The 12,717-nt window shown below is 45.0% G+C and overlaps 1 pseudogene; it reads left to right on the top strand.

Moving 5' to 3' along the window:
- The first annotated feature begins 11,998 nt into the window (after positions 1 to 11,998).
- On the top strand, positions 11,999 to 12,463 carry LOC138998805 (small ribosomal subunit protein eS24 pseudogene; annotated as a pseudogene).
- Positions 12,464 to 12,717: the final 254 nt, after the last annotated feature.

Raw genomic sequence — 12,717 nt, 5'->3', positions numbered from 1 at the left:
ATTGGAGGCAGTCCATTAATGTTTCTCTCCTGAAATATATATTCATATTCTATTTACAGAAAAGGAAACAAAGTCACAGGTGATTTAAATAACCTGACTAAGTGCGATGAAATGACCAGTCCACATTCCATACCTATGACTTAGAGATAATATAGGAGACAAATCCCCCATTCTAATTCCCATAACTGTCCACAAAATGTATAATGTAATAAAATGTTCCTAACCTACAGTAATGGGAAAAGTTTTTAAGGAATTCATTGTTATGCATGTGTAATCCAGGTATTGTGAAAAAATGATATGTACCTCATATCTCAGTCTTTCTCTGCACAGTTTTGATTGGTAAAATAGACTTTTATGTTTTAAAAAAATCTAAAAGACTGGTGCAGAGTCTTAATAATTTTTATTGCTTATTGAAATATTCAGTTTTCACAGGACCACTCATCAGATATTGAAATGATGTTTGGAAATAGCAAGCACCATAGAGGGAGGGGTTATAGAGGGAGCCAAGCAATCTCAAGTACGTCCAAGAACTCCTACCCAGTGGTTCAAGGCACTGCTGCATTGCTTGTTCTCATCTGATATTTCTCTTTCAATTTGCAGTTTTCCTTCTTTTTTTTTATCAGACTAGTACCTGTGCTTCAGATCAGTGAAGGGTCTTTTTTATTTTATTTTATATTTTAAATTTTGTTATATTTCTTAAGATATTACAAAGAATATTACATATGTCTCCAATTTTTCCCTTGATCTTTCCCCAGCCTACCCTACTCCCCAGTGTCTTGTGTCCTCTGGTTATGCTTACATGCATGTATACAAGTCCTTCCATTGATCTCTTACCTGCCAACCCCCCAACCATCCCTGTCCTTCCCACTGTAGTTTGAGAGTCTGTTCGATGCTGCTCTGCCTCTGTATCTATTTTTGTTCATCAGTTTATAATAGTTTTTATTATCCTTAAATGAGTGAGATCATGTGGTATTTTTTCTTTCATTGATTGGCTTATTTCACTTAGCATAAAGCTCTACAATTCCATCTATGCTGTTAAAAATGATAAGAAATCCTTCCTTTTTACAGCAGCATAGTATTCCATTGTGTAGATGTACCACTGTTTTCTAATCCACTCATCAGATGATGGGCACTTAGGCTGTTTCCAGATCTTAGCTATGGTGAATTGTGCTGCTATAAACATATGGGTGCATATATCCTTTCTGATTGGTGTTTCTGGTTTCTTAGGATATATTCTCAGAAGTAGGGTCACTGGGTCAAATGGGAGTTCCATTTTTAACTTTTTTTAGGAAACTTCATACTGTCTTCCATAGTGGCTGCACCAGTCTGCATTCCCACCAACAGTGCACGAGTGTTCCTTTTTCTCCACATCCTCACCAGCACTTGTCCTTTGTTGATTTGTTGATGATAGCCATTCTGACAGGTGTGAGATGGTACCTCATTGTTGTTTTGATTTGCATCTCTCGGATGATTAGTGACTTTGAGCATGTTTTCATATGTCTCTTGGCTTTCTAAATGTCCTCTTTTCAAAAGTGCCTGTTTAAGACCTTTGCCCATTTTTTGATTGGATTGTTTATCTTCCTTTTGTTAAGTTGTATGAGTTCCCTGTAAACATTGGAGATTGAACCCTTATCGTTGATAACACTGGCAAATATGTTCTCCCATGCAGTGGGCTTTCTTGTTGTTTCCTTGATGGTATCTTTTGCTGTGCAGAAGCTTTTTATTTTGATGTAGTTCCATTTGTTTATTTTCTCTTTAGTTTCCAATGCTGTAGGAGCTGTATTGGTGAAGAAATTGCTTCAGCATATGTCTGAGATTTTGTTGCCTTTGGATTCCTCTAATATTTTTGTGATTTCCAGTCTTACATTTAAGTCCTTTGTCCATCTTGAGTTTATTTTTGTGTATGGTGTATGTTGGTGGTCTAGTTTCATTTTTTTACATATATCTGTGTAATTTACCCAACACCATTCATTGAAGAGACTATATTGACTCCATTGTATGTTCTTGCCTCCTTTGTCAAATATTAATTCAGCATATTGGTTTGGGTCGATTTCTGGGTTCTCTATTCTATATCATTGATCTATATGTCTATTTTTATGCCAGTACCAGGCAGTTTTGAGAACAGTGGCTTTGTGATACAGCTTGATATCTGGTATTGAGATCCCACCTACTTTGCTCTTCTTTTTCAGGATCACTGCAGCTATTCGGGGTTTGTGTTTATTCCAGGTGAATTTTTGGATAGTTCGTTCTAGGTCTGTGAAATATGCCATTGGTATTTTAATGGGGAGTGTTTTGAATTCATATATTTCTTTGGGTAGTATGGACATTTTAATAATGTTGATTCTACCAATCCATGAACATGGTATGTTCTTCCATCTGTTTATGTCGTCCTCTATCTCTTTTGTCAGTGCCCTGTAGTTTTCCATGTTTAGATCTTTTACCTCCTTAGTTAAGTTTATTCAAAGGTATCTTAATTTATTTGGTGCGATGGTAAATGGGATTGCTTTTTTAGTCTCTCTTTCTGTAAGTTCTCTATTGGTTTACACACATGCCATAGATTTATTGGGGTTAAGTTTGTATCCTGCTACATTGCCAAATTCATTTATTAAGTCTAATAGATTTTTGATGGAGTCCTTAGGGTTTTTCATGTGCAATATCATGTCATCTGTGAATAAGGACAGTTTTACTTCTTCTTTTCCAATTTGGATGCCTTTTATTTCTTCTTCTTGTCTAATCGCAATGGCTAATACTTCCAGTACTATGTTGAACAGGAGTGGTGAGAGTGGGCATCCCTGTCTTGTTTCTGTTCTTAGGGGAAATGGTTTTAGTTTTTGTCAATTGAATATGAAGTTGGCTGTGGATTTGTCATATATGGCTTTTATTATGTTGAGGTATTATCCTGCTATTCCGACTTTGCTGAGAGTTTTTATCAAAAATGGGTGTTGGGAGCTGCTGAGTGTCTGTCCTCCTTGTACCTCCAGCCCCCACAGGGAGGGCGCCCCCAGTCAGGAGACTGTGGGAGCTGCAGGAAGAAGGGAACATGACTTTGGGGACGGAAGTTGGATGACACAGGCGGCTGCACCTCTCTGTGTGGAGCACATGTTAGGAACCCCTTCTGGCGCAGGTCTGTAAGCTCTGGACACAAATGATCTGACGGTGAAGAGAAGACAGTGACCGGGGCCTGGAAGACCAGCCCTCCAGGCACGGCTCCAAAGAAACAGCTGACTTCAGTTCCCAAGAACGATTTGCCCATCACGAAGCCCAGGTCTCCTGCCCCAGCAGCACAGTCAACAGATGGCACCCATGCTTCCTACGGACCCTTCTAACTGGAGTACTCTCTCCTTGCAGAATTCACCTTCCTGGTGGAGCAGAAGCTGCCGGGTGTCTGCTCTCAGCCTCAATGTCTCTGCTGGAGCCTGAGATGAGTGTTGCCTGCAAAAGACATTTTGTGTGTTGGCCCTTTAAGAGGACACCTGATTTTTCACTAGCCCTCCAGTACCTCCCTAGTGGATGAAATCCCCACTGATTTTTACAGGCAGTTGTTATGCCGCTGCCTCTTCCCAGGTCTGGTGCTCTGGAATGAGGAGCCCAGTGAGGGATTGAGACACCTCATTCCTCAGGGGCTACCTTTGCAACTGAAATATTCCCAAAGCTTCTCTACTGCCACACAAGGGTGCGGGGCCAGCCCTTTTCAGGTCTCTTTCCTAACACCCTGGGTTTGGCTTTGTCTCTAACCCTTGGTTATAAGGCTTATGTACAACTCGTCTTCTTTGATTGTTCAGGTTGCTTGTCCTATCATTTAGCTGTCATTCATCTTTGGTCCTGGGAGGAGATGAGTGTACCATCCACCTGCTCCTAGCCATCGTGCATCCCCTAACATCTGTGTATCTTCTGTGGTGAGGTGACTGTCCAGGTCTCATGCCCATTTTAAAATTATTTTTTTCTTTATTTCCTAATTTTTGAAGATTAAGAGTTGTTGTTGTTTTTATAATGTATTTAGAAACCACTTCTTTGCCATATATTTTCTTGAAAACACTTACCCAGAATCTGTGGCTCATATACAAATCGGTGAGAAGACTGATATTCAAGGAAAAGTCCTGCTCTGGATTTTCTAATGTTCCCCCGTCATCAGAGACTTTAAGATTTTAAAAAACTTAATAGCGTACTTTACCCCATAGATAAGTGATATATGGATAACATTGAGCATATGACATTAATATTATCAGAACTATCAAAATCATAGAGGAATTACACAAAAAAATCAACTCAAGGAGTAGATAGATTTGCAAGTCCCAAACCAGAGATGACTTGACCTTCACTTGTGGCCCAGTGTGTATTTTTCACGTCAGCCTCTCTCGTGTCTGTCACAGGCAGACTCAAATGCACGTATGCATGTCTGCCCGTTGAAATCAGATGTAAGGGGTTAAAAGAGAGGGATCCTCAATGCAGACCATTGGTCCATGTGCCTCATGTAAGAGGACCCCTGAAGTCTTCATCAGTTAACACATCGAGAACTCTGCACTGAATTGAACACCTGCTCAGCTTCCTATGACCACGTGGACCAAGATTGGTGGTCCCATCCCATCTCCATGGATCTCAGTGCTATTTCCAATCCCTGCCTATTTCATCAGGGCTCTGACGGGGAATCTCAAAAATACACCTCTGAACAATTCTGCAACAATTTCTGTGGGGGGACCTGCCAGTGCAGGTGTGCCCCTGTGTGACTTTGGCAGGTCCTGCACACTGTTCTACCCCAAGAGGGGCTTTCCCCTTCCTCCCCAGGGCATCTGCTGGGGTTCCTGCTGCCTCACTTTGTCCCTAGGGCTTGTTCCCACCAGCCCAGAAGCCTGATCAGGGTGGTGGGGCATCTCTGGCATGTAGAGGCCTGAGCACTGCCTCTCATGTTGGAAGTGCATATGTTTGCCCTTTGTCCCTTTAGAAAACACCAACCTTTGAGAGTTTTCTGCACCACAGGGCTGACACACCTGGGCCTAGCGTTGTGTGGAATGCATGCCAGCTTGTGGTTTGTCTTCCCAGATTTCTGCATTTTTCCAGCTGTTTTGGGACCAGGAAGAGACAGCCACTGCCTGCTTGGCTTCTGGCCCTGGGGTCACACTTAGCACAGTGGTCTCTGCCCTCAGATTATGCGCATGCTTACTGAAAGGGCTTTCTTTCCTCCATCTAATCTCTAATCCATCTATGAATTCCCTTTTGATAGCAAAAATGTTATTTCAGATAAAAACAGATAAACATGTGAGCTGACACAAACAGCACTTATTGTGAGATTCCTTTCCTAGGGAATAGGTAAGGGGCAGAGACAGGAATCAGATCAGGGGCAGGAGGAGTGGGGAGTGAGTTCTGTTTCTGCAGGGTCTCCTTTTGGGATGATGGGACATCCTGAAACTAGACAGTGGTGATGCATACACAGCATCATGACTGACCTTCATGCCCAGGAATTTAAAATATGAAAAATAACATTTAAAATATGAACAATTACCATTTAAAGTATATTTATTTATTATTACAATGTATTATATAATGGAATAATGAAAACTAAAGACAGAAATAAAAATAATAATAAAATCAAAAGCTCAAATAAGAAAAATGAATACACAACAGAAATCAAACAATGGAGAACAGGGCGAACACATTGAAAAAACGGCCCTTCAGCTGGGCCCTCCACAGGCAGCTCCTTCTCCAAGGCAGGAATCTGCATGGGCTCCAGGGAGGGTTCTTCCTCCAGCCGTGGTGGGGCCTCAATTGCATCTGGGGCCGGCCCTGTCTCCTCAGCTGAAGCTGGAGCAGCTGCTGGAGGTGGTGAAAGCTCAGGAGGAGGACACACCTCCAGCTCTGCATCCTGCTCTTCATGTTGTGAATCAGATGTTTCAGGAACCGCATCCACCTCCTGGGCTGGTGCTGGAGTCAGAGGAGGAGAAAAGATCACCCAGGTGCCTGCATTTCCATCTGTTCCTCCCAACTGAGAACACAGCTAGCACCTAGGGGCCACCAAAGGATGTGCTCCACACTGGCAGTCAAGCAGAGGCGTGGTCTTAGGAGGTTTTTGCTACTGGCCAGGCTCTGGGGGTTCTCTGGAAACAACCCCACCCCAGAAACTCGCCTGCACACCCCCTATCCATTTTCTCCCTACAACCCCTCCCCACCTCCTCACCCTCGGGCTCTTCCTCGATGGTCTCCAGCTCTTCACTCCTGGTTTTGGAAATTGCCATGCTGGTGTTCTGACTGAGTGGCTTTGAGTTTAGAGGTTTGTGGAGCCTGGGTGGCTTCGCTGGAGGAGTCCTGCTGCATCCACCCACGGGTCCTGGGTCCCCAGGACCCCCGGTGGCCACACACTCTTCAGGCCTCTCCTGGCCCTCGGTGCTCCAATCAAGGGGCCAGGGGTCTTCCTCCACCACCACATGCACCACATTGATCTGGAAGTAGCTCTGCAATGACAGTGACCAGCAGCAGGTCAGGAGGCCTCAAGCCTGGCCCCAGTCCCTGCTGCTGCTTCTGCCCCCTGGACCTTCCGCTCCCAGATCAGGCCCAGCCCTGTGTCTGCACAGACCTCCACCCAGGGGAAAGGAGAGTCACCTCCAGGGCCCAGGATAGACCTCGGGCAGAGGGCGCCGCTCACACTCCACGTCCACCCAGCCAGCCTTGACCTGGGCTGCAAACATGACTGGTCCTGACCCCCCAACCCAACCTGTTCCTAATCCAGGCAGGCCCTTCCCACCAACACACACACACACACACACACACACACACACACACCGCCGGGCAAAGGGCCACAGGCGTCGTCTGGGCTGGGCCCGGATCCAGCGGCGGGCACGTCTAAACACACTCTCATCGCTGCCTCTGTTGAGGCCTCGGCCTCGGCACACGGGGAGACAACATGAAAACATGCTGTCCTCTCCACTGTCTCTGTCCGAGTGAGACGGGAAGGGTCAGTTATAGAATGCGGTGCGTGGTTACCATTGTTCTGTTGGCTCCATCGTCAGGAAGTGAGGTCACTGCTCATGTCTGAGGAGATAGTTGGGGTAGGGGACCGTGAGGTGACCTCACTTCCTGACGATGGGGCCCAACAAAGCAATGGTAACCACGCACCACATTCTATAACTGCCCCTTCCCGTCTCACTCGGACAGAGACAGTGGAGAGGACAGCATGTTTTCCTGTTGCCTCCCAGTGTGCCGAGGCCAAGGCCTCAACAGAGGCAGCGATGAGAGTGTGTTTAGACGTGCCCGCCGCTGGATCCGGGCCCAGCCCAGACGACGCCTGTGGCCCTTTGCCCGGCGGTGTGTGTGTGTGTGTGTGTGTGTGTGTGTGTGTGTGTGTGTTGGTGGGAAGGGCCTGCCTGGATTAGGAACAGGTTGGGTTGGGGGGTCAGGACCAGTCATGTTTGCAGCCCAGGTCAAGGCTGGCTGGGTGGACGTGGAGTGTGAGCGGCGCCCTCTGCCCGAGGTCTATCCTGGGCCCTGGAGGTGACTCTCCTTTCCCCTGGGTGGAGGTCTGTGCAGACACAGGGCTGGGCCTGATCTGGGAGCGGAAGGTCCAGGGGGCAGAAGCAGCAGCAGGGACTGGGGCCAGGCTTGAGGCCTCCTGACCTGCTGCTGGTCACTGTCATTGCAGAGCTACTTCCAGATCAATGTGGTGCATGTGGTGGTGGAGGAAGACCCCTGGCCCCTTGATTGGAGCACCGAGGGCCAGGAGAGGCCTGAAGAGTGTGTGGCCACCGGGGGTCCTGGGGACCCAGGACCCGTGGGTGGATGCAGCAGGACTCCTCCAGCGAAGCCACCCAGGCTCCACAAACCTCTAAACTCAAAGCCACTCAGTCAGAACACCAGCATGGCAATTTCCAAAACCAGGAGTGAAGAGCTGGAGACCATCGAGGAAGAGCCCGAGGGTGAGGAGGTGGGGAGGGGTTGTAGGGAGAAAATGGATAGGGGGTGTGCAGGCGAGTTTCTGGGGTGGGGTTGTTTCCAGAGAACCCCCAGAGCCTGGCCAGTAGCAAAAACCTCCTAAGACCACGCCTCTGCTTGACTGCCAGTGTGGAGCACATCCTTTGGTGGCCCCTAGGTGCTAGCTGTGTTCTCAGTTGGGAGGAACAGATGGAAATGCAGGCACCTGGGTGATCTTTTCTCCTCCTCTGACTCCAGCACCAGCCCAGGAGGTGGATGCGGTTCCTGAAACATCTGATTCACAACATGAAGAGCAGGATGCAGAGCTGGAGGTGTGTCCTCCTCCTGAGCTTTCACCACCTCCAGCAGCTGCTCCAGCTTCAGCTGAGGAGACAGGGCCGGCCCCAGATGCAATTGAGGCCCCACCACGGCTGGAGGAAGAACCCTCCCTGGAGCCCATGCAGATTCCTGCCTTGGAGAAGGAGCTGCCTGTGGAGGGCCCAGCTGAAGGGCCGTTTTTTCAATGTGTTCGCCCTGTTCTCCATTGTTTGATTTCTGTTGTGTATTCATTTTTCTTATTTGAGCTTTTGATTTTATTATTATTTTTATTTCTGTCTTTAGTTTTCATTATTCCATTATATAATACATTGTAATAATAAATAAATATACTTTAAATGGTAATTGTTCATATTTTAAATGTTATTTTTCATATTTTAAATTCCTGGGCATGAAGGTCAGTCATGATGCTGTGTATGCATCACCACTGTCTAGTTTCAGGATGTCCCATCATCCCAAAAGGAGACCCTGCAGAAACAGAACTCACTCCCCACTCCTCCTGCCCCTGATCTGATTCCTGTCTCTGCCCCTTACCTATTCCCTAGGAAAGGAATCTCACAATAAGTGCTGTTTGTGTCAGCTCACATGTTTATCTGTTTTTATCTGAAATAACATTTTTGCTATCAAAAGGGAATTCATAGATGGATTAGAGATTAGATGGAGGAAAGAAAGCCCTTTCAGTAAGCATGCGCATAATCTGAGGGCAGAGACCACTGTGCTAAGTGTGACCCCAGGGCCAGAAGCCAAGCAGGCAGTGGCTGTCTCTTCCTGGTCCCAAAACAGCTGGAAAAATGCAGAAATCTGGGAAGACAAACCACAAGCTGGCATGCATTCCACACAACGCTAGGCCCAGGTGTGTCAGCCCTGTGGTGCAGAAAACTCTCAAAGGTTGGTGTTTTCTAAAGGGACAAAGGGCAAACATATGCACTTCCAACATGAGAGGCAGTGCTCAGGCCTCTACATGCCAGAGATGCCCCACCACCCTGATCAGGCTTCTGGGCTGGTGGGAACAAGCCCTAGGGACAAAGTGAGGCAGCAGGAACCCCAGCAGATGCCCTGGGGAGGAAGGGGAAAGCCCCTCTTGGGGTAGAACAGTGTGCAGGACCTGCCAAAGTCACACAGGGGCACACCTGCACTGGCAGGTCCCCCCACAGAAATTGTTGCAGAATTGTTCAGAGGTGTATTTTTGAGATTCCCCGTCAGAGCCCTGATGAAATAGGCAGGGATTGGAAATAGCACTGAGATCCATGGAGATGGGATGGGACCACCAATCTTGGTCCACGTGGTCATAGGAAGCTGAGCAGGTGTTCAATTCAGTGCAGAGTTCTCGATGTGTTAACTGATGAAGACTTCAGGGGTCCTCTTACATGAGGCACATGGACCAATGGTCTGCATTGAGGATCCCTCTCTTTTAACCCCTTACATCTGATTTCAACGGGCAGACATGCATACGTGCATTTGAGTCTGCCTGTGACAGACACGAGAGAGGCTGACGTGAAAAATACACACTGGGCCACAAGTGAAGGTCAAGTCATCTCTGGTTTGGGACTTGCAAATCTATCTACTCCTTGAGTTGATTTTTTTGTGTAATTCCTCTATGATTTTGATAGTTCTGATAATATTAATGTCATATGCTCAATGTTATCCATATATCACTTATCTATGGGGTAAAGTACGCTATTAAGTTTTTTAAAATCTTAAAGTCTCTGATGACGGGGGAACATTAGAAAATCCAGAGCAGGACTTTTCCTTGAATATCAGTCTTCTCACCGATTTGTATATGAGCCACAGATTCTGGGTAAGTGTTTTCAAGAAAATATATGGCAAAGAAGTGGTTTCTAAATACATTATAAAAACAACAACAACTCTTAATCTTCAAAAATTAGGAAATAAAGAAAAAAATAATTTTAAAATGGGCATGAGACCTGGACAGTCACCTCACCACAGAAGATACACAGATGTTAGGGGATGCACGATGGCTAGGAGCAGGTGGATGGTACACTCATCTCCTCCCAGGACCAAAGATGAATGACAGCTAAATGATAGGACAAGCAACCTGAACAATCAAAGAAGACGAGTTGTACATAAGCCTTATAACCAAGGGTTAGAGACAAAGCCAAACCCAGGGTGTTAGGAAAGAGACCTGAAAAGGGCTGGCCCCGCACCCTTGTGTGGCAGTAGAGAAGCTTTGGGAATATTTCAGTTGCAAAGGTAGCCCCTGAGGAATGAGGTGTCTCAATCCCTCACTGGGCTCCTCATTCCAGAGCACCAGACCTGGGAAGAGGCAGCGGCATAACAACTGCCTGTAAAAATCAGTGGGGATTTCTTATTTGTATCTTCTTCCATTTCTTTCTTCATTTTCTTATATTTTCCCAAGTATATGTCTTTTTCATTTTGTTTTATTGCTTAAATTATTACAAAGAGTATTATAAATGTCTCTCCCAGCTGGACATTCCCCTGGCATCCCCTACTCCCCAGCGTTTTCGTCCATTGCTTATGCTTATATGCGTGCATACAAGTCCTTTGGTTGATCTCTTACCAACTATCCTCCCAACCCTCCCTGGCCTTACCACTGTAGTTTGACAGTCTGCTCAATCCTTCTCTGCTTCTGTATCTATTTTTGTTCATCAGTTTATAATGGTCTTCATTATCCATAAATGTGTGAGATCATGTGGTATTTTTCTTTCATTGACTGGCTTATTTCACTTAGCATAATGCTCTCCAGTTCCATCCATACCTTGCAAATGGTAAGAATTTCTTCTTTTTTACAGAAGCATAGTATTCCATTGTGTACATGTATCATGGTTTTCTAATCGACTCATCTGCTGATGGCCACTTAGGCTTTTCCAAATCTTAGCTATGGTGAATTATGCTGCTATGAACATAGGGGGTTCATATATCTTTTCTGAATGGTGTTTCTGGTTTCTTGGGATATATTCCTAGAAGTGGGATCACTGGGTCAAATGGGAGTTCCATTCTTAGATTTTTAAGGAAACTCCATACTATATTCAATAGTGTCTGCACCAGTCTGCATTCCCACCAACAGTGCACGAGTGTTCCTTTTTCTCCACATCCTCACCAGCACTACTTGTTTGTTGATGATACCCATTCTGACAGGTATGAGATGGTACCTCATTGTTGTTTTGATTTGCATCTCTTGGATGATTAGTGACTTTGAGCATGTTTTCATATGTCTCTTTGCTTTCTGAATGTCCTCTTTTCAAAAGGGCCTATTTAGATCCTTTGTCCATTTTTGATTGGATTGTTTATCTTCCTTTTGTTAAGTTGTATGAGTTCCCTATAAATGTTGGAGATTAAACCCTTATTGGTGATAACATTGGCAAATATGTTCTCCCGTGCAATGGCTTTCTTGTTGTTTCATTGACGGTTTCTTTTGCTGTGCAGAAGCTTTTTATTTTGATGTAGTCCCATTTGTTTTGTTTTTTTCTCATTAGTTTCCAATTCCCTAGGAGCTGTATCGCTGAAGAAATTTCTTTGGCATATGTCTGAGATTTTGTTGCCTTTGGATTCCTCTAGTATTTTTATAGTTTCCAGTCTTACATTTAAGTCCTTTATCCATTTTGAGTTTATTTTTGTGTATGGTATATGTTGGTGGTTTATTTTTACTTTTTTGCATGTATCTGTTTAATTTTCCCAACACCATTTATTGAGGACACTGTCTTGACTCCATTGTATGTTCTTGCCTCCTTTTTCAAAAATTAAATCAGGCTTTTCTTCCCTGGCTGCTTGAAGACCTACCTTCATCATGAATGACACAGTAACCATCCGGACCAGGAAATTCATGACCAATAGACTACTTCAGTGGAAGCAAATGGGCATTGATGTCCTTCACCCTGGGAAGGAAACCGTACCCAGGATAGAAATCCGGGAAAAACTAGCCAAAATGTATAAGACCACACCTGATATCATCTTTGTGTTTGGATTCAGAACCTACTTTGGTGGTGGCAAGACCACTGGCTTTGGCATGATTTATGATTCCTTGGATTACGCAAAGAAAAATGAACCCAAACACAGACTTGCAAGACATGGCCTATATGAGAAGAAGAAGACCTCAAGAAAACAGAGAAAGGAACACAAGAACAGAATGAAGAAAGTCAGGGGGACTGCAAAGGCCAACGTTGGTGCTGGCAAAAGGTGAGCTGGAGATTGAACTACAGAAGGAGTAAAGATTCTTCAGTGACTTTATCTGTGATGGTTGTGCAGATTTTTCATGAGAAGATTCATAAACTATAAACTTTAAAAAAAAATTAAATCAGAATATTGGTTCAGGTCTATTTCTGGGTTCTCTATTCTATTTCATTGATCTATATGTCTGTTCTTATGCCAGTACCAGGCAGTTTTGAGAACAGTGGCTTTGTAATTCAGCTTGATATCTGGTATTGAGATCCCACCTACTTTGTTCTTCTTTCTCAGGATCACTTCAGCTATTCGGGGTCTGTGTTTATTCCAGATGAATTTTTGGAA

The sequence above is a fragment of the Myotis yumanensis genome, unplaced genomic scaffold, assembly GCF_028538775.1.
Source record: "Myotis yumanensis isolate MYYU_CA2020_CCGP unplaced genomic scaffold, mMyoYum1.0.hap1 SCAF_21, whole genome shotgun sequence".
NCBI lineage: Eukaryota > Metazoa > Chordata > Mammalia > Chiroptera > Vespertilionidae > Myotis > Myotis yumanensis.
Note: the sequence above shows the minus strand (reverse complement) of the source record. Positions and strands in the feature narration are given on the sequence as shown.